At 45.0% G+C, this 24,920-nt stretch overlaps 2 long non-coding RNA genes across 2 annotated transcripts; one reads left to right on the forward strand and one right to left on the reverse strand.

Moving 5' to 3' along the window:
- The first annotated feature begins 10,770 nt into the window (after window positions 1–10,770).
- LOC308574071 lies at window positions 10,771–24,427 on the forward strand. Its single transcript, XR_014002330.1, has 3 exons — window positions 10,771–10,869; window positions 13,370–13,448; window positions 24,081–24,427. It is a non-coding gene; the product is annotated as an uncharacterized lncRNA (long non-coding RNA).
- Window positions 18,702–21,260, reverse strand: LOC308574072. Its single transcript, XR_014002331.1, has 2 exons — window positions 20,332–21,260; window positions 18,702–19,105 (listed from the first exon to the last, which is right to left on the reverse strand). It is a non-coding gene; the product is annotated as an uncharacterized lncRNA (long non-coding RNA).
- Window positions 24,428–24,920: the final 493 nt, after the last annotated feature.

The following is a 24,920-nucleotide window of genomic DNA, read 5'->3' on the forward strand; positions in this document are numbered from 1 at the left end:
GCACTGTCGTTTGAGACGATAGGAAAAGTCCCACCCGTAGTGTTAGATCTGCGACTGAATATTCACACAAAGCAGTCAACACTTCATGTTGCAGTCATTCATAGTAAACATACATGCGTGTGTGAACACTGCATTTTGAACCTTGTCTGCTGAATTCCAGCTCCATGCAAGTGTTGTCTTTGAAGGGTTCTGATCTGTACAGCTCCTCTTAAGGTAGTTGCAGCAAGGTTTCTACTAAGCCAATTGAGAAGGAGAGGAAGGATGAGTCTGGAGACTGGTGAAGGTTGCAGTTATGGATAGGCTGAATGCCTATGAATACCAGTCACTGGGAACTGCAAGATGGGAGAGTGCTGTTGCTCTTGTGTCCTGCTTGTGGACCTCCCATAAGCATCTGATTAGCCACGTGAGAAGAGATTGCTAGACTAGATGGGCCTTTGGCTTGATCCACTAGGGCTCTTCTTGTGTTCTTAGCTATTTCACTGTGCCTGCCTTATGTTTGGAGTGGGATGATGATAAGAGGCCAATGTTTTGAAGTAATCACAGAATATGTCCTATTGATTTAAGATCTGTTTTCTTTTTTACAAGGTCTCCTCGATTCCTCTTTATAAACCAATTGTTTCAATTGCAAATAAACGTCTCCACCATCTCCTAAATCAAAGATCCGTTGAGACCAAAGAAATAGCCCCCTCCCTCCAAATTAAAAATAAATCTTGCCTGCAGTTTTTGTTGGAGTGGTTTTTTTACAAGTGCCTGAGTTTTTCTTAACTGCTTTCTCTTCATAGACTCCTTCACATTCCCCTCTTTATTAACATGGCATCTTTCCCAAAGCCTTTTATGACGCCGGGTGTATTTTCACTTATTGCATTGATTTGGATTTGATAGTTTCTGTCCCCATGAAAAAAAAAATCCTGGTAATATTATTAAAGTTGTTCTTTAAAGAAGAAGAAGAGGGGGGAAAAAACCATTCTGTATTATTTGCCAAAGGGAAAGTGTATTTGCTATTTTTGCCCTAGTTTCCAGTAAGTTCCCATTCAGAAATGCCACATTCTTCCACTTCAATTAAACATTTTTATTTGCGTTTCAAAGAGATCACCAGAATGGGTTGGTGGCTGGTGGAGGAACCAAGAGCAAAGACCTTGTACAGCATTGGGTGGCTGTTGAAGCAAAATGATGCCATATTATTTATTATTTACATTAAAAAACTCCACCTTTCCAGGGGCAGTTGGTACCCATTGGGCCTGGTGGGGCAGAAACCAAGAAGCCCAAATGGTAGGTGGAGTCTGAGCAAATGATAAGCAGAAGCAAGAGTCAGCTACAGGCAGAGCCAGCTAATTCTAGCCTTCTTCCCCATCCTCTTCCTTACTAGGTTCTACAAGGGCAATTCTGAGACCAAGGACGGAGAGGAAGTGGGCAGGCAGGGCTACCTGCTTGGACTGGACGTAAGGACACATGCAGGTGGGTGCTGGCAGACAGAGGTTGGTGGGGTGTGCCCCATTTGTCCTAATAGACTAGCCTTCACTGTCCCCTTCCTCAGCAGAGATCAGGGTGACATTCATATTTCTCACCCAAGGGCAAAGATGGGCCAGATTCAAGTGACACCAACCTCATAGTGGCCAACCCAGATGGCTATGGGAAGACCACATGCAGCAGTCCGTAGTGAGCCAGGGACCATGAATCAAAGGACAGCCCATGAGCCAGGCCCAAAGAGTAAGTCCAGTAGTTGTGTGGTGGAGCAGGCATCTTTGCTGCTTACCTGGACAGGGCTGAGGCAGGGCAGTGGTCCCACTGGGGCACATATGTGGCCCCAATCTCACCCCATCTTTCTTGCTCTTCCTTCTCACATTTTAAAAATATTTAAACCAGACTTGGAGCAGAGAGCTGTGGCTCGGTGGTAGAGCTCATGGTTGGCATGCAGAAGGTCCCAGGTTCAATCCCCAACATCTCTAGGTAAAGATGGACTCCTGCCTGAAATCCTAGAGAGCTGCTGACAGTACTAAGATAGATGGATCTGACTTGGTTTAAGGCAGCTTCCAATGTTCCAATGTTCCCAGCCCTTCAAACAGAGTGCAGTGTAGGACATATGGCCACCCTATAGCAGACTTCTTTCTCCATTGCAGAATGTGCCCAAACTCAGACAACACCTAGACTGAGCCCTTGGGGGCATAGGATTTCAGCTCTGCTGAGGCGACAGTTCTCCAGCAGTGATTTCAGCTTGTGGAAGCTAGCCAGAGCTGCATACCTAGCCTAGCATCCCATCCTCATTGCCAGTGAAGTGTAGGTGGGTTCACACGAGGCAAGACACAGCGATAACAACAAGAACCTTTATTGAACTACATAACTGGAAAACAGAGGAAAAGCAACTGCTTATATGCATTCCTGAAACCTTGGGCCACTCCCACTCCCAACGTGATTGGCTGTCTAAACTTCCATGCTGCGAATCACAACTCAGAGTTCAAGGGCCAATGGCAGAGGCCCAAATTCTGAAATGTTATGTGATTGGACATCATGTATTAGATCAGAACACAGGAGCTCAGAATCCTTAGTCCAGACTCAAGCTCAGGCAAACACAGACCACTGAATACATAACATAGGACATAGAATTGTTCAGCATTTGTATTGCTTTCTTATCTCTTCTCTGGGATTGTGGCAAGTAACTGTTCCAAAGCAGGATGGAAAGCCCTCTGCCATTATCCCATGAACCATTTCACAAGAAGGTGCGAAAGTCAGAGGACAAATACTTGGCTAGCCAGTAGTATCATAATCACCATTCCTTTGTCCTCCCAGCTCCACGCCCCATTTCCCACAGAAATTGATGAGGACCATATGCAAGCTGTCTTATACTTGGGCAACTTTCACACCATACATTTAAGGCACTGCGAGTTCACATTAAGTAGGCATGGCGTCTCCTGAAGAATTCTGGAAAGTGTAGCTTGTTAAGGCTGCTGAGAACTGTTAGGAGACGCCTATTCCCTCCCCAGAACTGCAATTCCCAGAGTGACTTAACAATCAATCCCTACTACTAAGGCACTCTGGGCAGTGGCATAGCGTTGGTTTCTGCTGCACAGGGCAGGAGGGAACCAGCTCAGCGCTCACTAGCTACACCACTGGTGTTGCCCCACTTCCACCGGAGCAAAGTGGGGCCATGCTGAGCTGCCTGTCCACCAGCACAGGGGGGAGCCCATCCAGCTGATCCAGCCTTTGCAGGGAGGAGAGGAGCACCAGGCCAAGTTTTGTTGGGGTCGCCTGTCTGGGGGCACCTGGTTTGCACTCCCTCAAAAAACTGTGCATCCCCCTTGGCACTTCTCACGCTATGCTCTGGGAGCTGTGAGGGGAGTAGGGGTCTCCTAACAGCTCTCAGCATGTTTAACAAACCACAGCTCCCAGAATTCCTTGGGGGAAGCACTGACTGTTTACAGTGGTATCATTGTACTTTCAGTGGATGGTGGGGATGCAGCCTTGGTCCATCTTTTTCCATATAGTCTCTACACTGATTGGCAGTGGCTCCTCAGAATTACAGATGGGAGTTTCCCCCAAATCCTGCCTGGATATTCTGGATATTGAACCATGGACCTTCTGTGTGCATAGCACATGCTCCCTCACTAAGCTGCAGCCCTTTCCCATTGGCAGGGGTGAAGCCTCTCTCTTTCAGGTGTGAGGACTCGAAGGTTATATGGAATTTCCACATGTCAAGAGGTCAAGGAACAGTTCAAAATGCAGCTGAGCTGCTGTAACTCTTGTCAGGCTTTCGACATCTGGGCTGCACATGGGCCTCGCCATGTCAGAGCCAGATCCTGCCTTCCAGATGGGAGAAAGAATGAAGTGCTGAGATTTTATTTAAAAGCCTCCTTAAAGGTCAAATTTACATGACTCACGATCACAGGAAAGAGGAGGGGGAGATGACACATTTTTCCATGGATCCTATCTTCTTCTGGAGGCTTTCCTGGCATTCTTCAGGAATATTAAACAGCCAGTTGTGACAATCAGAAAAGGACTTCCTTTCTAGGGCATAGGCCAAAGGAGCACCATTCAGTGTTTGAGAGTGTGGTGTGGGGGGCAAAGCAAAATAAAAAATAATAAAATCTTAAAGGGCAAGAGCCAGCCTTAATAATAATAATTTATTATTTATATCCAGCCACTCTGGGCAGCTCCCAATCAAGTGTTAAAAGCAGTCCAGTATTAAATATTAAAAACTTCCCTGAACAGGGCTGCGTTCAGATGTCTTTTAAAGATAGGATAGCTGCTTATTTCCTTCACATCTGAAGGGAGGGTGTTCCACAGGGTGGGCGCCACTACCAAGAAGGCCCTCTGCCTGGTTCCCTGTCTGGTTCTCACAATGAGGGAACCGCCAGAAGGCCCTCGGCGCTGGATCTCAGTGTGCGGGCTGAACGATGGGGGTGGAGACGCTCCTTCAGGTATACAGGACCGAGGCCGTTTAGGGCTTTAAAGGTCAGCACCAACACTTTGAATTGTACTCGGAAACGTACTGGGAGCCAATGCAGATTTCTCAGGACAGGTGTTATGTGGTCCCGGTGGTCACTCCCAGTCACCAGTCTAGCTGCCGCATTCTGGATTAAAGGCAGTTTCCGGGTCACCTTCAAAGGTAGCCCCACGTAGAGCGCATTGCAGTAGTCCATGAGGGAGATAACTAGAGCATGCACCACTCTGGTGAGACAGTTTGCGGGCAGGTAGGGTCTTAACCTGCGTACCAGGTGGAGCTGGTAGACAGCCGCCCTGGACACAGAATTAACCTACGCCTCCATGGACAGCTGTGAGTCCAAAATGACTCCCAGGCTGCACACCTGGTCCTTCAGGGGCACAGTTACCCTATTCAGGACCAGGGAATCCCCTACACCTGCCCGCCCCCTGTCCCCCCAAAACAGTACTTCTGTCTTGTCAGGATTCAACCTCAATCTGTTAGCCGCCATCCATCCTCCAACCACCTCCAGGCACTCACACAGGACCTTCACTGACTTCACTGGTTCTGATTTAAAGGAGAGGTAGAGCTGGGTGTCATCTGCATACTGATGAACACCCAGCCCAAAAATCAGTCTTAAAATCAGATTCAAGGGCTAGTGTTTTTCGATGAGTTCAAGACTGACAGAGCAATGCTGGAGGAATCAAAGGGGGATGAGCTGCCATGTCTAAAATCCTACTGGGCATTTCTCCTTCCTCCCCCCCCCCCCGCTCCTTTCAGAGGCATTTTTTCTCATGCTGTGTTGAAGATTCCTCCTGTGTCTGTGTTTAACCACTCTCCCCCTATTAATGAGAAGAGAAACCACTTTTGGAAATTGCCAAAGAGGAGAGAAAATGTTGGTGAAATTCTCAAGGTTAGGGTGCAGGGGCTTTGTTCGACTTATCTTACTCTAGAGGTGGCTGAGGGCTATTAGTGAAGGTACCTTATTTCATTCTATAAACGGCAGAGCACCTGTGTTGCATGCAGAATGGCCCCAGCTCATCTCCTGAAATCTTGGAGAGCAGCTGCCTCTCAATGTAGACAATGCTGAGCTAGATGGACCAGCGGTCTCATTCAGTGTAAGACAGCTTGCTATGTTTCTGTGTACCTCACCAGTGATCTACGGTGCTCAGCAGCCTTCCTGGGTGCCCACACTTCAATTGAAGGAAGACATCATAGGATGACTCCTCCCACGGGGCTTTCTCAGATCAGGAAGTGGGCGAGGGAGGCTGCAGAGTCATAGATAAATGCTTGCTGGAAGGAAAACACACACCACCCTCAGCCACCTTGCAAATCCCAAGTATCCTGACCACGAGGCCAGTTTTTTTGGGGGAAGCCTCAGAAAGGAAGGAAGAAATGTCTGAGATGATAGAAGGAGGATTTTGGCACAACACTAATTTATCCAGGACAAGTTCCCCCTCCCTTACTTTGGGATCAATGCAAGAGAAATAAACTACACCAACTGCAGGTGTATTTTTTACCCTCATTCAGGGTCTGTGCAATGGGAAATGAGAGGGGTTTGGATCCTGTAGATGCACAGCCTCTTCTGGCATGCCTCTATCATATCGCTGGCACTCCCCAGCATTCCTCATTTGGACCTCCAACACTGGAGTACAGATAGATGTTGATAAGGCATGAGCTGCAGATCTTTCTGTAGTCATGGGCAGGATGCTTGCAAGGTCAACCTGTCCTCTTGAAGGGTGGACTTCTCGCCCTGCCCTCAGAAAGGGAAATCTGAACCATCTGCCAGCTAATTGATATATTTAATGTACAGATCACTCTGAAACAATCATGTGTTGGTTTGATGCGCACGGAAGTTGCATTTCTGTTATAATGACTGGGTTTAAATGAGGACTGTGAGCACCAAGGCCAGATTATTTCTGAGGAGCAAGACTTTATCTGAAATACTCTCCTGATCCTGGCCAAAGCCACATTCCATTGGGCAGGGCGGAGAATTAGTTTCCAGGACCTCCGGTTCAAAGCATTCTTCAGATAATCAGTGTCAGGTTGGATTTTCTGGCCAAGGGCCCCTGAAATTTCTGCTTCAGTCTGTCTTCTCTTCTTCAGCGTTTCAATCCAAAGTAGTACCAGCCACTCTGTATTACAGTGACCACATAAGCACTGCTAAAGAGAGAGTAAACATATTGCCCCCCCAAAAAAAGAAAGAGGACAAATGAGGGCACAGAGATGCATAAAGTTTGCATGTACTACTTTCTATGTACAGGTGCAAATTTAGAAATAATGTTTGGTATCCATTAGCCATCATCAGAGTAGACTCACTGAAATCAAAGGGCTTCTCCAGGCTTGGGAATAAAATGAGCACAAAATGTGGTTCCCAGCAACTGGTGTTCAGAGGCTTCAGGTATGTCTGGGGAGCAGGAAGCAATAATGGATTAAATATATATATATGGATGCCTTGCACTCAAAGATGTCTTGAGTTTAGGAGATGTTCCAGTTTTTATTGCTGGGTTTAAACTTTCAGTGGGAGAGCTGGTAGTTCAAACCCTTTTTTAAAAAAAGTGTGGGTTTTTTTGAATTTTAGAAAGAGAACAAAACTTCATGAGACAAATGCACGAAAACCGAACTGAACCAAGGTTGGCATGGGATGTTACCTTCACAAGCAGAAATGATGAAACAGCTTATTCAGATATTTGTGATAAAATACAGACAGGAGAATACCGTCATAAGAAATGAGAGAACAAAGAGGTGTGGTGCGCATGACTTGCAAGATACGCAGAAACATAAGCCCGTAACTGAAACCATCAGAGGCTGAAATCCTTTGCACTCTCTTTCTTTTTAAGCAAAGGTAATCTGTAGAAGCATCACAAATGCTAAGAATGAACTTCTGTGTACAAAAGCAGTAAATATCTGGCCTCATACAGACACAGGGGGTGTCTACACCATGCTATACTTGTAAACTCTCAGGGACATGGCAATGGACATGGCTGGACCAGAGAGATGTTTGGTCTGATGTCAGAAGGTGAACAATTGAATATGTGCCTATTAAATACAGCCTCCATTGTATAATTTTATGGCAAGAGCAGAATTCAGCTTGCATGATCAAAGAACTAGGTCCCAGCAAGAAAGATGGGCTGCATGAACCTAATATCAGTCACAAGAGGTTGCATTAAAACCATTCATGATTTTTTAAAAGAAAAATTACAAGTGACCTCCCTGCAAGAAATAATTTGGTGATCTGCTTACTGGCCCCACTCCATAACTCAGGAGTAGCCAACATGATGCCATCCAGATATTGTTGGACTACAAGTCCCATCAGCCTCAGTCAGAATAGCCAGCGATCAGGGTTGTTGGGAAACGGAGCCTGATCCTGCTGCACAATCCGTCTAAAGCACAACTGAATCACTTTAACAGTCATGGCAAATCCTGGGAACAGGAAGTTTGTTAAGGGTGCTCTGAATTGTAGCTCTGGGAGCTCCTTAGCAAACCACAGTTGCCAGCTTTCTTTGGCGGAAGCCATGGCTGTTAAAATGGTATCCAGGGTGCTTTAAATGGAAGATGTGGATATGAACTCACTTAATCAGCAACTGGTCAATTTGCTTCTTTTCCACATCACATCCAGTGCTCACTAGTGAAAGCGCAAAGGCTTGGGTAGGTATACCAAGACGCTTTCTGCTCTCTGGGTTCATGTTTTAAGACACATTTGGGAGTATGGGGAGCAATTTCCAGGAAAATAGATGAAACAAGAGTTTCTCACAGTAACATTTTTTAAAAAAAATCTGTTAAAGCCACTTATACCCCACTTTGCCTCAATGAGCCCAAGGTGGCTAGCAAATAACAACGTAAATTAAAACAGCAATTTAAATCTTTTTCTTAATCGGTTTAGCAGCAATAAATACAACAGAGCAACCACAAAACCCTAATTTAGCAGAGAATAATGATAAAAAATATGGCAACCCTAAAAAATATTTTAACCCCATCAATGAAAACCACTTCAAAAATGTGTAATTTTTAATATATGCATTTCAATACAAAATTTCCCCAGTTTACTCATTTTCTTACACTTGTGTTGGTTTGAGAACAGCATCAGAAAATCTAGAGACTTTCAAAGGATTTACTGTGTTTCTTTTTACATATTGTTTTGGAAGTGTGAATTAAAATGCCAGCCAAACTGAAGTTCTTCCCATTCCTAGTTAGCACTCAACCACCTGAGCTCACTATTAGAGGAATTTTTGAAAGATACATAGACAGACAGATAAAACAAAAGGTATCAAGCTCTATCTCACAATTCTGGGCAGAAACCATCTCACCACATCAACCATTGTATTTTTTCCCCTGCTGAACAAAGAGTACTTTTGGAAAGTCTGGCAAGAATTGCTCAAATCTATTTTAAAGCTGTATACATTAGACAATGGAATCTCTCTTTCCCCCCTGGTTGCATACTTTATATATTTTGTGCAGCCTTATAAAGTTAAAGTTATTCATTTTTTCCACTTTAAAATCCCTTTATATATATTTTAAAGCAATGGCAATGACACGCAAGGTGCCTTTTACAGCACAGCACCATGGAAAATATATTCCTAAGCAAGCAAGCTTTATTAATATTTGAATGCAGACATTTCAAATAAATTTCCTCTGACGGCATAGGCAATGCAGATTAATCTAACGTTTCTGCACAAGCCTTATGCACTGCAGGTTAGGTAAGAATAATATTGTGGCTTTAATTCCCCCCACCCCTAACCAAGGAAATCAGACGACACAGATCCACCACACCTCAATTTTTTATTTTTTTGCTGCATGTCATTGGAGCTTCGTTCAAAAGCATGGGGGGAGGGGGGGAGCTCAAAATTATTTATGCACCATCTGCAAAAATGACCCCAAAGAAACAAATGGGGACTTATATTCATCCCTAACTTGGTGCATGACGAAGTTTCCTGGGCAGGATTATTAACAGTGGCTGTTCACAAGAGCAGTTCACAACAAGCATAGGTGGCAAGGTCCTCTGTTCTTCCTGCTCAGGTGCTGAACTTAATGACATCGCCAAGGCCCACCCCTAGGCCTGGTTTGGGCTAAGGAATACACCTGACCTGCAATTCTAGCTGAAATTGTCCTCAGGCTAAGGATTTTAGCCTTCTCCTTTGTTTTAATTCGTTAGCATCTTTGCATTCTGTTGTTTTTAATAATTGGATAGCCAAATACTTCATACTCAGAATAGACCCACTGAAATCAGTGGATTCAAGTTAATAATGATAATAATGATAATAATGATAATAATGATAATACTCTGGGTGGCTTTCAACTGAATATTAAAAACAAATACAGCGTCAGACATTAAAAACTTCCCTAAACAGGGCTGCCTTCAGTTGTCTTTTAAAAGTAAAATAGTTGTTTATTGCCTTGACATCTGCTGAGAGGGTGTTCCACAGGGCAGGCGCCACTACCGAGAAGGCCCTCTGCCTGGTTCCCTCTAACCTCACTTCTTGCAGCAAGGGAGCCGCCAGAAGGCCCTCGGCGCTGGACCTCAGTGTCCAGGCTGGATAATGGGGGTGGAGATGCTCCTTCAGGTATACAGGACCGAGGCCGTTTAGGGCTGTAAAGGTCAGCACCAACACTTTGAATTGTGCTCGGAAACATACTGGGAGCCAATGAAGATCTTTCAAGACCGGTGTTATATGGTCTCGGTGGCCACTCCCAGTCACAAGTCTAGCTGTCTATTGATTCAATAGGTCTACTCTGAATACAACTATTGTTGGAGATAACCCTTGGCTTTTATGCCAGGGCTGAGAAACCTCCTGTCCATGAGATAAGTACAGCCCTCCAGACTCTCTCTAGGTCCTTCCCCTCACAAACTTTACTCCACACCCCAGAGGTGGATTTAGGGCAGGGAGACCAGTTCTGCCCCACTGGACACAGAGCCCAGGGGGCACTGCAGGGTGTTGCAGCTATGACATAGTGAACTGATTAGAACAGAAGCCAAGAAGTGGGGAGGGAAAAGATTTTGGCCATGCCAGGGTACCACTGAAATTTGAAATATCAAAGTCTGCTCCAGCACACCTTTATGTGCTTTCATCTGGTGGAATGTTTTCTTGAACTTTGAATACTCTTCTTGTGTAAGCGGATTGAAAGATGTGGGGTGTAGAAACCTCTGGCTTTTGCATAGGTGGAATAGCATACTATACAAAGATAAGAGTCATGTTGGCTGCTCCCCTTTCTCTCAAACCCTCAACCAGCCCTGGTATGCAGCCACACTAAATCACTATTGAGCCAAACCTGCAATTGTGAGGTATGAGGTTATGATGATGCTTCACCAGCTATTGCTGTTGACTACAGACTATGTGTGATGTCACAAGAGAACATGGCAACTGAGTGGATATAAAGGAGAGCCTTTTCCTCTTCCCTGACAGCAAAAAAGCAGGCAACAGCTGCGACGTTGCCTTGACTTCTTCCACTTCGAGAAGGTACACTGGCAGATGGATGCAGGGGTGGAGGAAGGGGGTGTGGTGGGGGCGGGCCACCCTGGGTGTCACCACTGAGGCGGGTGACAAAATGCCAGGCGGCATTCACTGCGGGGCCTGCAGCATGCCTGTGCCACGCATTTCTCCTGGGAGTGACACGGTGGCTTGGTTGCCCGCAGGCTCTGCAATGCCCCAAATGGTCTGCCCACTGCCTCCTCCTTAGTAGTAGGGCGACTGAGTGGGAAGAGGCAGGCGGACTCCTCGGAGGCCACACGGAACATCCTGCCCTGGCTGGTCCCACCCCGCGGGCAGCTGGCCCCACCCCTATGGGTGGCGGGCCCCGCCCCTGGGTGCAGGACACGCGCACTGCCCCAGGCACCCAATCAGCTTGCTCTGCCTCTGGATGGATGGAGGCAATCTTCTGGCTAGGGGATGCTATAATGTAGGGTGGTCCAACCTCTCACACCAAGTGGGCCGCAAGAGTATTTCTACATGGAACCTGTGGGCCGGACCCTTCTTTGTCACATGGAAGGAGGGGAGTGTGGCCAAAATATAACCCCTGCCCCAGCCCTCACACTGCCTTCCCAAAGCCAGCTAAGGCACTGACATGTACATACGCAATAGACAATCTTTTACAGAACTCCTTCAAACAAAAACTAGTCCAAAATGAAATCTTTAGTCTCAAAGTCTCTGAAAATCTTTAAATGAAGTGAGGTAAATGAGCAGTGACTACATTATTACATGAGCACTGTTCTACAGCATTTGATATTTTCATTTACATCCATTCATTTGAAATAAGATGGGTTTATGAAGCAATTCTATATCCTCCCACCACGCTGGTGAAGAATTCTACGAAACAGTAGTCAATATCCGGAATCACTGTTCAGTGTTGGGCATCCTATTTGCTGAATACACAAAGCTTCACAGCTTGTTTTTCATCGTACAAAGTCTGATGTTGCAGACTTTGAGTGGGATCATAGCTTGAAGGCTATCCATGGTTGAAAGCTGGCTGGTGTCTAGTATGTATAGTGGAGATCGGGCCTAACTTAGGCTCATTCATTTCAATGGGTCTTCTCTGAGTAGAGCTTAGTTGGCTGCAATCCACCCCACCCTCGGCCACTGTATCCTCGCAGCAGTCCTCTGAAGTAGACTCACCTGAGAGGTAGTGACCGACTCCATGATAACAATGCACAAAGTTTTCTTTAAAAAAAAAATCAAACAGTATTTTGCAATATTTATTTATTTAGAAAACGTATAAACCGCTTGCTCAAAAATTAATTTTCCAAGTACAATTATATATATCTATAAACCTAACCCAAACCCACAAACTAATGAAAAACAAATATACATAAAACCCTCATTTTTTTAAACAAGCAAATGAAAATTTAAAACAAATGCAACTAGATCATGTGTCCAGACAGGCTTGATGGAAGAGAAAAGGTTTCTGGCAGGCTTCCAAAGCAGTTTAGTGAAGGTGTCTGCCTAATCTCCGCAGGCAAGGAGTTCTCAGAGCACAGGTGCTGCCGCCCTAAAGGAACTACTTCTCGCAAATGTAGACAAATAAAAGGTTTGTCTACATAAATATATTCCTAAAGGCTTCCTGCTCTCTTCTCATTTGGGCTCAGAGTCACATCCCCTTCGCCCCCCAACCCAATGGATTCAGCGCCTCTGATCTGCTCCCAGGTGTTGTACCTTTACTGTTTATTAAAATGCTGTTCCCATTCCACCCCCGGCAGCTGTCCTTACTTAGGAAAGAGCCTGCTCATTTTCAATTTTCCTTCTGCGCCTCTCCTGGGTCTGACGCCATCACTCATTTATTGCATTTTTTTTAATCAACAGTTTACTCAGAGCTACAATCTTTGGTTCCCAACCCCCAATTCCATTGCGTGTTTTCTCTCTCCTTCCTCCTCCATTTCATTTTCCTGGATTTGGAACAACTGTCTGTCCCCCTGAATGCTGAGTTTGTGTTTCTCATTAGGAAGCAAGGGGTGGATGTATTTTCCTACTCCAAAGATTAACTACAGCCTAGTTTTCACAAACAGCAGACGGCATAGTCAATCTTTGTCTGGACTGTACTACTTCACATTGGGAGGGGGACTCGTGTAACTAAATACTTCTCCATATCCCCAACTCCCCTTCTTTCCTGAACACAGAAAACCAGACATCCGGGAGAAGGGTTTGTAGCCTAATCATCTTCCAGAAAGGTTAGTTTTCTGTGTATCAGACTCCTTTCCATGGGGAAACATTTTGTCATGTTTCCCCACCTCCACCTGTATTCTGAAGTGGTTCATTCCAAAGACTTAGGTTTACTTCCTTGGCTGCTGTTTGCAAAAATCCCATGAGTCCCATTAGCGAATTGCTCCATTTGTGATTTCCCCTTCTCTTTTCAAATGAAACGTGTAGGCGTGACAATATCGCAGCTCTCTTATCGACCCAAAGTGTTACTATTCTGAGATTCAACAGAGTTGTCAATTTCCTTAATGTTTTCATTCCTTTTTGACAGGAGGAGGCCGGCCCTACCATTAGGTAGGCGCAATGAGGATGAGGCAGCTGCCTGGGTGGTGTTGGGGAGCATAGGTGAGGTGTTGCAGGACGGAGCTGTGTGTAAGTCATGGGGACCACCCCCTGTCTCCTAATATACTTGCTACCCTCAGGTATAGTGTAAGATCGTGCCCCATCACTAGGGATGAAGTAAGAATCAGCTATCGGTCCAGTACGGTCCCACCTGCACTATACATCTAAAGCAGGATCATACTGCTTTCCACTGTAATGGAAATGTAGTTTCTCGCAGGTGCAGAGAATTGTTATGAAACACATTTTTCCCTTCCAGAGCTGCAATTCCCAGAATTCCCTGAGACGAGGGATTGATTGTACTGTAAATCCACTCTAGGAAAGGAATAGGTTGCCTAGTTATTCTCAGAGGGTTAAACCACAGACCCTAGGACTTGCCGATCAGAAGGTCAGTAGTTCGAATCCCTGCGATGGGGTGAGCTCTTGTTGCTCGGTCCCTGCTCCTGCCAACCTAGCAGTTCGAAAGCACGTCAAAGTGCAAGTAGATAAATAGGTACCACTCCGGCGGGAAGGTAAACGGCGTTTCCGTGCGCTGCTCTGGTTAGCCAGAAGTGGCTTAGTCATGCTGGCCACATGACCCGGAAGCTGTACGCCAGCTCCCTCGGCCAATAAAGCGAGATGAGCACCGCAACCACAGAGTCGGTCACGACTGGACCTAATGGTCAGGGGTCCCTTTACTTTTTTAATTATTCTCAACACCAGGGGTCAGCAACATTTTTCAAATGTGGGCCAGTCCACCGTCCCTCAGACCATGTGGTGGGCCGGACTATATTTTGAAAAAAATAATGAACAATTTCCTGTGCACCACAATTGCAGAGATGCATTATAAATAAAAGCACACTTTCTACTCATGTAAAAACAGCAGGCAGGCCCCACAAATAACCCAGAGATGCATTTTAAATAAAAGCACACTTTCTACTCAGGTAAAAACAGCAGGCAGGCCCCACAAATAACCCAGAGATGCATTTTAAATAAAAGCACACATTCTACTCATGTAAAAACATGCTGATTCCCGGACCGTCCATGGGCTGGATTGAGAAGGCGATTGGGCTGCATCTGGCCTTAGGTTGCCTACCCCTGCTCAACACTCTTAAGAAACTACAGTTGGAAAGAAGGCACAGTCCCTACCAGAGAAGATTAAACTGATGGATGATGCAGAAATGGCAACATGGGTCAGACCGTGATGATGTGATTTATGTTCCTGCTCTCTTTGCTGTCCAAGTGATTACAGCTGATAGGCAACTACACAGCCCCTTCAAATAGGGGTCACTCCTCTGTAAAGTAGGACTTAACCTGGAGTTCTCAAGCTAGGAGGGTATCAGTTTCATCATTGTGTCATAGTATACGTTGACAGAACAGCTATTGTTAATTAGCTGGATTTTACAGCCAATGGGAAGAGTTATTGAAATCACTCTCACTGAGTTTTACTTAAAATAAAAAAAATTCCTTCCAGTAGCACCTTAAAGACCAACTAAGTTAGTTCTTGGTATGAGCTTTCGTGTGCATGCACACTTCTTCAGATACACTGAAACAGAGTTTTACTTACTTATTTGTCAGTACTGTTTGGATATGAAAACTGGTTTTTAAAAATGGTTCTGTTTTTTGATAGAACGTCCCATTGAATATCAACATTTCTCTGATGAAAATTGAGACATAATAGAGGATGATGATCATTATTATATTTATGCTCCACACATCTGACTGAGGTGCCCCAGCCACTCTGGGCAGCTTCCGACATATATAAAAACATAATAAGACATCAAACATTAAAAAACAACAACAACTTCCCTATACGGGGCTGCCTTCAGGTGTCTTCTAAAGATTGTATAGTTACTTATCTCCTTGGCTCAAGGGTAGCATAACTCCATAACCTCCAACATTTCTCCAATGGAGACAGAGTCGTCCTAAGGAAAACTGGGACATTCTGGGATCAAATCAGAAACCGGGACAGCTTCTGTAAATCTGGGAAAATAGGGACACTTGGAGGGTCTGCTATCATTTTGATATTTTACATTCATACTCACCACTCACCCTGATTTTCCTGTTAGCTGCCTTGGGCTTCCCTTGGGAAGGAAAAACAGGCTGCAATCTGCAAACAAAATGGAAATACGGAAAACTACCCTAGCATATGGCCAGTAGGTTATCTTGTGATTTGCTGAACCACACACCTTGTCAACTTGCTTCCATTTTGTTAACCAAATGATAACCCTGCTTTTAGTCTGGGATGCTTTGCTTGCGCTCGCTCTCTCTCTCTCTCTCTCTCTCTCTCTCTCTCTCTCTCTCTCTCTCGTTTTTTGCTTTTCCTTTCCTGCAAGGAAGTGACTCACTGCTCCCAGCTGGGAGCCACAGAAATTGGACACTTCCCTTCCAAAAGGCCTCCATCTTCTTATGCGCTTCAGGGGACTATATAGCAGCTGCACCCCTATATAAGACTCTAGAGGGAAAACGGGAAGAATGTGCATTTTTTAAAAGGAGATATCTTTGTCCTGTTAAATCAATGTACTTGGAATAAAATGTGTTATTCCCCCCCTCCACATCTCCAAAAAAAGAAAGAAGCCTGTAATAAAATACTACAAAGGCCAAGAGCTGGAACTCCAAAACCATGCTATTTTTTGATTTAACGCTGTCCCAGCTGCCTCCTTGCACATTCATGGCAGCTTATTATGACACATCTGGAGGACTGTTGTGAGAGCCGGCCATTCTGTGACTAAACAGGGGCTTAGCAGGCTGAACCCATTTACACAAAGAATAACAGAGGGTTTGTATCTGTGCCAGTGAGATATCTACCCAAGCTTCACGCCATTAATTAACAAACGGAACAAGTCATGTTCAGGCACACAGGCGCACAGGTCATTGGTATGCCCTCTAGTGGCAACTGTGACAGTTTCATATTTCTTACTGCAGGAAACACATGTCACATTATATTACCCAGAATTCTTAGGACAGGAAGTCAGGTATGCCTATGTGGGAAATGCAGCAAAATGAAGCCATGTGTGTACCATGTCGATGTTGGTACTGATACTTTATGTATATCAGTGCACTAGTGCTACATGATATAGCTTGTGATTGTCAGGCCACCGGGTCTGGAAAAGAAGGGATGCACTTTCCTTAGGAATATAGCTTCTATGGGGAGGTTTTGAAAGCCTAGGCATGTATCTAATGCACATCCAACCTGCATGCTTTAAGTACCATATTTTTTGCTCTATAAGACTCACTTTTTCCCTCCTAAAAAGTAAGGGAAAATGTGTGTGCGTCTTATGGAGCGAATGTAGGCTACACAGCTATCCCAGAAGCCAGAACAGCAAGAGGGATTGCTGCTTTCACTGCGCAGCGATCCCTCTTGCTGCTCTGGCTTCTGAGATTCAGAATATTTTTTTCTTGTTTTTCTCCTCCAAAAACTAGGTGCGTCTTGTGGTCTGGTGCGTCTTATAGAGCGAAAAATATGGTACTCCATTGGTATTGCCTTCCTGGAATTTAGAACTTAGAATTTTATTATTATGCTCAGAGACCAATTCCAGCTCACTTACAATATCAGGAAAACCATAAAACACAACAGGAATACATTGAATTGCATTTGGATATAACAGAGACAATTCAGATATAGCGGCAGTTAAAAATATATATTAAATCTTGATCACTAAAATATAACCTAAAATTGCCATTTAAATCATTTTGGTAGTACAGCTTGTTCCCTAAGTTTTATGGCAGTCGCACAGAATTTGGCCATCCTTAGCGTGATCTCTAGATCCTTGTCCTCTACCAGTAGTTTTAGACAATGAAGTTCAGACCCATTTGGAGATTTCTGTTTAACAGGAGTGATAAATACTGAGCGTTTATCCCTGTAGAAACGGCAGTGCAACAAGACATGAGAGACAGTTTCTACCTTCATCAAGCCTCATGGGCAGACTCGTTCCACGTATGGTTTACCTCCTGGAATTTATGCAACAGATTAGAAGGCAGCTATGCTCACCACTATGCCACCAACGCTATACAACAGATTGCATCAATTTCTGGTTCTGTATGGGCCTGAAGTCTGCAGAGTGGGATTTATAATGTGTGCACCATCACAGCTAGGCTGGAGCTATAGGCAGCCATAACCAAATCCGGACTTGGAAACTGTGTTCTCAGACACAAGAGTTTCTGAGGTTGAGGTAGGGTGGCCACTTTTCACAAGGCCTTCGTTGGGAGGCAATGGAAGAGTGTGCCTTCTGGGGTCAAGCCAAACCACTGGAGAGTGCCTGCTGTGGCTGTAGAGACCAGTACAGTAGAGAGATGGTTTATTGCAAGTGGGGCAAATGAAGGCATCTGGATTTGCTGCTACAGGTACTACAATTACAAAGATAAATTTAGAAATAAAGATGCATCTCATCACAGTGCGGAGGAGGACTGTGACCAGGTAACCCTTGTTCCTGCTCAGTCTGCTGCCCAGGTGCTTACCATTGATGGGCAATTTAAAGGCCTGTCCTTTTTACATACCCTCCGACATTTTCCCAATGAAAAGAGGGATTTTCTATTCTACACCAGGAAGCTTCTCCCATGTTTGATCTTGCCACACACATCGACGTCATATACACAGATACACCTGTCACCTTGAGCCAATTACAACCTCTCTGCCTCACCTACCTCACGGGATGGTTGTAAAGAAAAAAATGTGTGACGGAACGGATCATGTACAAGACCTCCCACAGATAAATGGAATGAAATAAAATTTTAGCTGTAAGTTGCTTTGAGTCTCTGTCAGGGAGACTCAAATAATAGAAGGAGGAGGAGGAGGAGAAACTGAGAATGTTCAGGAACATACCAGACAGTAAATCATATTGAACTCAGTGGGACCTAGTTCTGAGTAAAAATGCTTCAGATTGCAGTGTACAGCTGCCCAGTCTTTACCCAGTTACCTGGGAGTAAGCTCCATTGAATACAGTGGGATTTACTTCTGAGTAGACAGGGCAAGGCTCCATTTACAATAAAGCAGGCATGTCCAACAGGTAGATCACTGGACGTCTGTGGTAGATCACCGGTATCTCCCCCCAAAGAAGCTAAGAAAGTTTGGCTCCCCTAAAAAAACCTCAACATATTTGCCCTGCACCCCTAAAACATGTCACTAAAAAGCTCAACAACTTTTCCCTGAAGCCCCCAAAAGGGAGTAGATCACTGCCAGTTTTTAACTCTGTGAGTAGATCGCAGTCTCTTGGAAGTTGGCCACCCCTGCAATAAAGGAATCAAAACTCCCTGTGTTTCCTAAGAAATGGCTAGCCGCAGAAACATTGCAATTAAAGAATTTAAAGCGGATTGGTGACCTTCTCCTTCGAAATTACAGGAAGGACTTTGTGTGCCAGCTTCACCGTTCCCTTCATTTGGTGCAGGGATTACATTTTCCATGTAAACAGGACTCCATTGTTGCACCTACACACACAATCCTCATCCGTCCTCCATGCATCATCTCAAGTCCACATCTAACACTTTTGAATGGGGCTCAAATCTTCAGAGAACATGCCCTGGCACTATGCTGTGTATGGCTCTCTTCCCAATGACGACTTAGAAGAGGAGAGGACTTCTCCAAGAAGACAATTACAAGTTGAGAGGAAAATCCTTTTGTATTACAGGAAGTGATGTCCCTTCCTCTAAAAGATCCAGACTGTCTGAACACTTGCCAAGTAACAGGTTCTGCCTTTGGGAGGAAGCAATATCTTTCTTTAAAAATAATCATGAAAGAAGCTGCTTTCATTTGAGGAAACACACGTGAGATTGTCCCTGGCCAACAAGGAGCCTTGAAAATGAGTGCTGCTCTAATGAGACTTTCATGAGCCCAGAATGTTTCATTGCTTTCTTGAAGAACAGTCATCTTTTAAACCAGGGACTGGGAACCTGCGGCTCTCCTGTTATCAGACTCCCCCCCCCCATCAGTCCTAACCAGCATTGCCAATAGTAAGAGATGATGGGCTTTGAAGGCCAACCATATTTGAAGGACCATAGTTTCCCCAGCACTGAGCTAAACACAACCATGTTTTGGAAGAGTCAAAGCAACTGACTGGCTGGATCTTGGTGCATCTCAAAAATATGGTCTGTTCTTTACCACGTGACAAATCAAAGTTTCCCTGTGATTCTGCAGAATCTTTGAGCTTATATGAATGCCTGTTTTACCAGACCTTCTACATGAACGAGTAGGTGTGAGGTGAAATTCTCCTCATTGCTTGGCAGACAGAATGGAGAATAAACAACTGAATGACCCTAAAGTTAGACTGTTCAGCCCCAGATTATTCGGACTTTTGTATGGGCTCATGAAAGGAAGCTTCAGAGGAGAAGTTTTCTGGAGAGAGTGCTGCAATGGAATTCTCTTACTAACACAACAATACTTTTACAATAAAAGTTCTTGCTTTCTCTAATTTGAGTTCAAAACCAAACCAAACCTGACTAGGCCTCATCAAGATAACATGTTGGTTCCATATTAGCTTGAAATGACAACTGGGATAGTTGGAAGTATGGATCTGTCCTATCATCTAGAATTGGACATCACAGCCTGGTTTCCTTCCTCTCACTCCAAATAGTTTCCGATTGCCCTGGGACATCTCCGACCTCTCTGCCTCTTATTACCGGCCTGACAGAAAGGCATGTGTTTCATCTCAGACTTGCAAGAACTTTGTCTCAAATTGGAGCCAGAGTTGAGCTATTAGCATAAAGTTCATGCATTTTTGGCTCATAGGAACGTGGATGGTGGTAGAAGGAGCAGAACTAAGCCAGAGCGAAGAACTTAACCATGAGCGAAGGGGGAGGGAGAGTGAATTCTACACTCCATTAGTGAAAATCCTACTTCAATCCCAGACTCTAGTAACAAATCTCTCCTGAGCTTCTGAAATCTGAAAAGTAAACCCATTCTGGTTCATAATTATAGCCCACCTTGCACAGATGCCTCTGAAGTGATATTGGTGGACTACTGATGGCTTGAGATGTAGATTTCACTTTTAAGAGTGTTATATGTTGTACCAAGGATTTCTCTAAAGTTGGGGTGGCCAGTGGGGTGCCCTCAAAGTCCCATCACCCCCGAGACAATGATATCTGTACTACAGCAACATCTGGAGGGCGACTTGTTGGCTATCCTTGTACTAAGTTTTGAGAGAGATGAACTTCTCATAATATGAGCAGACAAGTCACTGTGGGGGAAAACCATCACTTGCTTTGTTGTGGTTGCTACAAGGTCAACCACTGGGAGATATTCCTCAAGCAATCTTTTCTTAGCAACTGTAGCAGCAATACAGGAAGGTGAACAGGAAGCACCTTGAGCAAGAGGCACCCTGACAAAAATAGTAACCTAGTTCTTCTTGAAACCCATGGGAGATGCTTTGTCCAGGGGGCATCAAAAACCTGGATCTGTCACTGTATTGTAAAAGGAAGGAAGTGGGTCTTAGTCAACCTACTGCTCTTGAATACGGATTATTGGTGGTTGCATGGAATGGTCCAGCTGAGCAACTTGTTCTTCATACAGTTGAGTAGGATGATGTCACAATGATAGCCATATAAGAGGATCTGACCAACACAATGCTGTTACTGAGAGCAACATGAATGAAGATGCACATCTGTTTTTACAAATAGCTGGGAAAACAGCTGGAAATGGAAAGTGTTTGGGGCCATCACTGAAAATGTTCACAGAGTTCTGTGAATTCATTTGACAGCCTGAAACGAAGAACTCCTCAAACCCATCAGGGACGAGTGTAGGACATTTAATGGAGGTAGTGGGTGGGTTGAAAGAGGAGATGAAGCTTGCTGCTTTTCCCACTCCTTAACAAATAGAAGCAATAGTACAAAGGCATATGCAAATTGATTTGATATCTGTTATTTCTTTTACAGAGTTAAAGAGAGGGAGGGTTTGGAGCCTGCTAAGAGTCTTCTGCTTGCATTCCAGACACTGCTGTTGATAGACAGCTAGCAATATATTCCTTTTTATTTCCAATATAACCTTCTCTCTGCTGGACAGGAATGCTGACTGGCTGATGAAGGAAGGTGCTTTCATGGTTACAGTTTTCATGGAGACCCTATATCACTGCAAATTTCTCAAACAGACTTTGATGTTAACCAGAACCTTGAAGATTGTCTGCAGCAGATGCTGCTCAGCTATAAGCTACCAGTAGGATTCTGTACTGAGGATCACTACGTGTGCCCCACCAACCTGCTATCCCAAATAGAACATGGGTAGTAGGTTTGCCAGTCCTCTTCAGCCTGAGGGCAGAATGCAGGGTGAGACCAGGAGCCAAAGGGCAGAGCAGAGACTGGTGTCACTTGATGAGACTGTTTTCATGGATATCTCAGGGCTCTCCTTCTTACTGGTCTCCAGTGCAGAATCATTCCCCTCGTTTTTGTATGCTTTAAAAACAGATTTATTATGGTGGGTTTTGACTTGGTTTATTTGGGGTTGTGTTCAACTTCAGGTTAGGCACAGTGCAATTTTTCTAGAAAAAGAGGTGCTGGAGCTCACCACAAATTTCTCCCTTGTTCTGAGAGGTGCCGGAGCTGAGCTCCGGTGAGCTCTGGCTGAAAAAAGAAGTCCTGGTTAGGCAGATCATCCCATCAGCACAAGGAATTCTCCTTGCATAATGGAACAGTCTCCTCCTTTCCTCCCCTACTATGCGCTCCCTAAATCTGAGTTCCCCAAATCATCCTGAACAGATTTGGGTAGTGCATGGGGAATGCATGGGGGGCGAAGGGGGAAATCCTGTTGTGTTAATCCTTGCGCTAGCACAACTATTTAGTTAAATATCACCCTTGATGTTTACCTCTTGGTGACTTTTTCCAAGAAAGAAAGGCCAGAAAAACATGCTCAAAATCAGGGAAAGATGCCTTGGCAGTGGAAAAAGAGCTTTCTCCTTGCTTCTGCCTCCCAAGATCTGCAGTGTTCACTGCCAGAAGCAGCATTTGTCCAAATAACAGTTGCTGGGAGTCACAAGTGGGGAGGGTATGTTGACTCTGGTCCTGTCTGTAGGCTTCTCAGAGGCTTCTGGTTGGCCATGGTGAGAACAGGGTTCTGGACTAGACGCGCCTTTGGCCTGATCCAGCAGGGCTCTACTTATCAACCATGGACATGGGAAACTCCTGTGCTTGCTTGTGGGGGCTGCCTGCTCGTGAAAAGTGCTCTGTTCTGCGCCAGGCGAAGGGGCTTCTGACAGCAAAGTAAACGGTGTCAGGCTGAGTTTACACAGCACCAAATCAGCAGCTCTTTAGTATGTTTATCATTTCCTTCCCACTGAGTTAGCAGAGAGTCACTGAACCATGGGAGATCCTCTTCACACTTCATATACAGAAATGCTCAGCTCTTGCTATGCCAATCGCCTCCTTTGATTGAATCCAGGAGGGCAGAGCAGCCGGATTAGGGCAACCCAGTGTCAGAGGCGAGATTTGGGAAATGATTTTGCAGAAACCCCCAACTCAACAGATTAGACTCAGCAAGAGGATTGGAGGGGCCGATCAATTATGGATACAATACTGTAATAATAGAATAATTTAATTTATATGCTGATTACATGCCGAAAAGGCTTATAAAGCAGTTTTACATTCCCCTGTCTTCAGATCCAGGTCTCGTTTTTGTTACAATTTAGGGCACCCTTCCTCAACTAGGTGCCCTCCTGATGTTTTGGGACTCCAGTTCCCATAGTCCCAACCAGCATTGCTAATCTTAGGGATACTAGGAGCTGGAGTCCAAACCATCTGAAGGGCAGTAGATTGTGAGAAGCAGGCAGCATCAGTTGACAGGCTGACATCCAAATGTCAACTCATTTTAGGTTATCGTGCCTATTGGTCTATCCTAAATGAATCATTATCTATTGTTCTGACATCCACATGACACTTTACAAAGAGCAGGTATGACATACTCCAAAGAGGCTTACAATCTGAAAACAAACACAGGGAAACCATAGTGGAGGCATCCTCCAGATGTTGTTGGACTACAACACCCATCACCTCTGGCCATGCTGGCTGGGGCTGATGGGTGTTGTAATCCAACAACATCTGGAGAGCCCAACATCGACTACCCCCTGCGAGAGATGAAATGGGAAATGGAGACATGGGTAGGCAGGAGATGTGGTTATTTCAATAACCCATACTTTGTCTTAGTTACAGCAAGGTACAGGGACTAAGGGGAATTGCCCAAAGCCTTCCTGGAAAAGATGAGCTTTAGGAGGAGCTTAAAAGGAAATAGGGTGGTCATATCAAGAGATCTGGGAGACAGGTCTAGGCATAAGGGGCAGCAATGGAAAACAGGTGGGGTCATTTCAGGGAGTGAGCGAAAGACTCGGGATTTCCCATGTTCGTCTATTGTTGAAAACAGAAGAATGGATTTTGGTACCCTCCCTGTAATGTCCCTCATGAGTCATTGATTTGGGGTTGATGGTTTGGCTTAGTTTTCTTTTTACTGTTTCAATTATTATTTTTAATGCTGTAACTTGCCCTGGACCTTTTTTGTGAAGGTCACGTAGGAAATACAAATAATAGCAACAAAACAAAAAAAAGGGCACACCTCCTCCCAATATCAGCTTGAAGACCGTGGCTTAGTTTGCCTTCCAAGACTTGCTCTGGCGAAGGAACAATTTCAGCGTTTCAACCTGAGGTACTGCTTTCTAACAAATTTCTTGTTGTGCCATAAAACTTTCATGGGCTAGAGTCCGCCTCCTCAGATGAAGTAAGCACCCCAATTTGGGAAAACGCCTGGCTAAAGCAGACCCTCAAGCACATGCCGTGATACACGTGCAAGTCTTTGAGGTGCCACAAGACTCTTTGTTGTTACTGCTGCTGCGGTAGAAAAACACGGCTACTACCCCTCTGGAAATTCGAAATTGTCAGCCTTGACTGATGGGGGAATCTGGGAGGCTGTACACAGAACACGACAGAAGAACTTGTTTGCAACAGACCCCGGTGGCGGGAGCACGACTGTTCTGACATCCAGTTGGCTGCAACAAGCCAGGTTTGCTTGGCCTTGTACTCTGATTTAATAAACTCTGAAAGGGTTGGGTTGTTGTTTTTGCATCAAAAACCCTCTTGATCTCCCATAGCAGGCTTCCCCGTCTTCCTTTCAGAGCCAGGGGACTGGAAAGGAACGGTGTGTGTGTGTGTGTGTGTGTTTGTAAGGGGGGGGGAGCCCTCCTCAGTGAATAACAAGAGCAGAGAAAGAAGTGCCGGAGGGTTTTACTATGAATTTTTGATGAACAGAAGGAGAAACTGCCCCCTTCAAGTAGAGCTGGGTGCAATGTCAATAGTGTTGGTTTAAGTAATTTAGCATGGTTCAGTGGCTTTCTGAGAGCGTCTTGTATTCAGCCCGGGCCTCTCTAACAAGTCTCTTTTGCTCTGGGCTCCCTCATGCCAAAGCCCTTAACAATAGTCGCTTTCAGGGCCTGGCAGTCTATGGAGTGCTTGTCTTTTCTGTATCCTAACCCCGCCGAGTCCGCCAAAGTGGGAGTTCAGCTTGAAGCAGGCCCGTCCCTTGTGCTCTCCTGCTTGGCGGT

Source organism: Podarcis bocagei (genome assembly GCF_964188305.1).
Source record: "Podarcis bocagei genome assembly, chromosome: 15".
Taxonomy (NCBI): domain Eukaryota; kingdom Metazoa; phylum Chordata; class Lepidosauria; order Squamata; family Lacertidae; genus Podarcis; species Podarcis bocagei.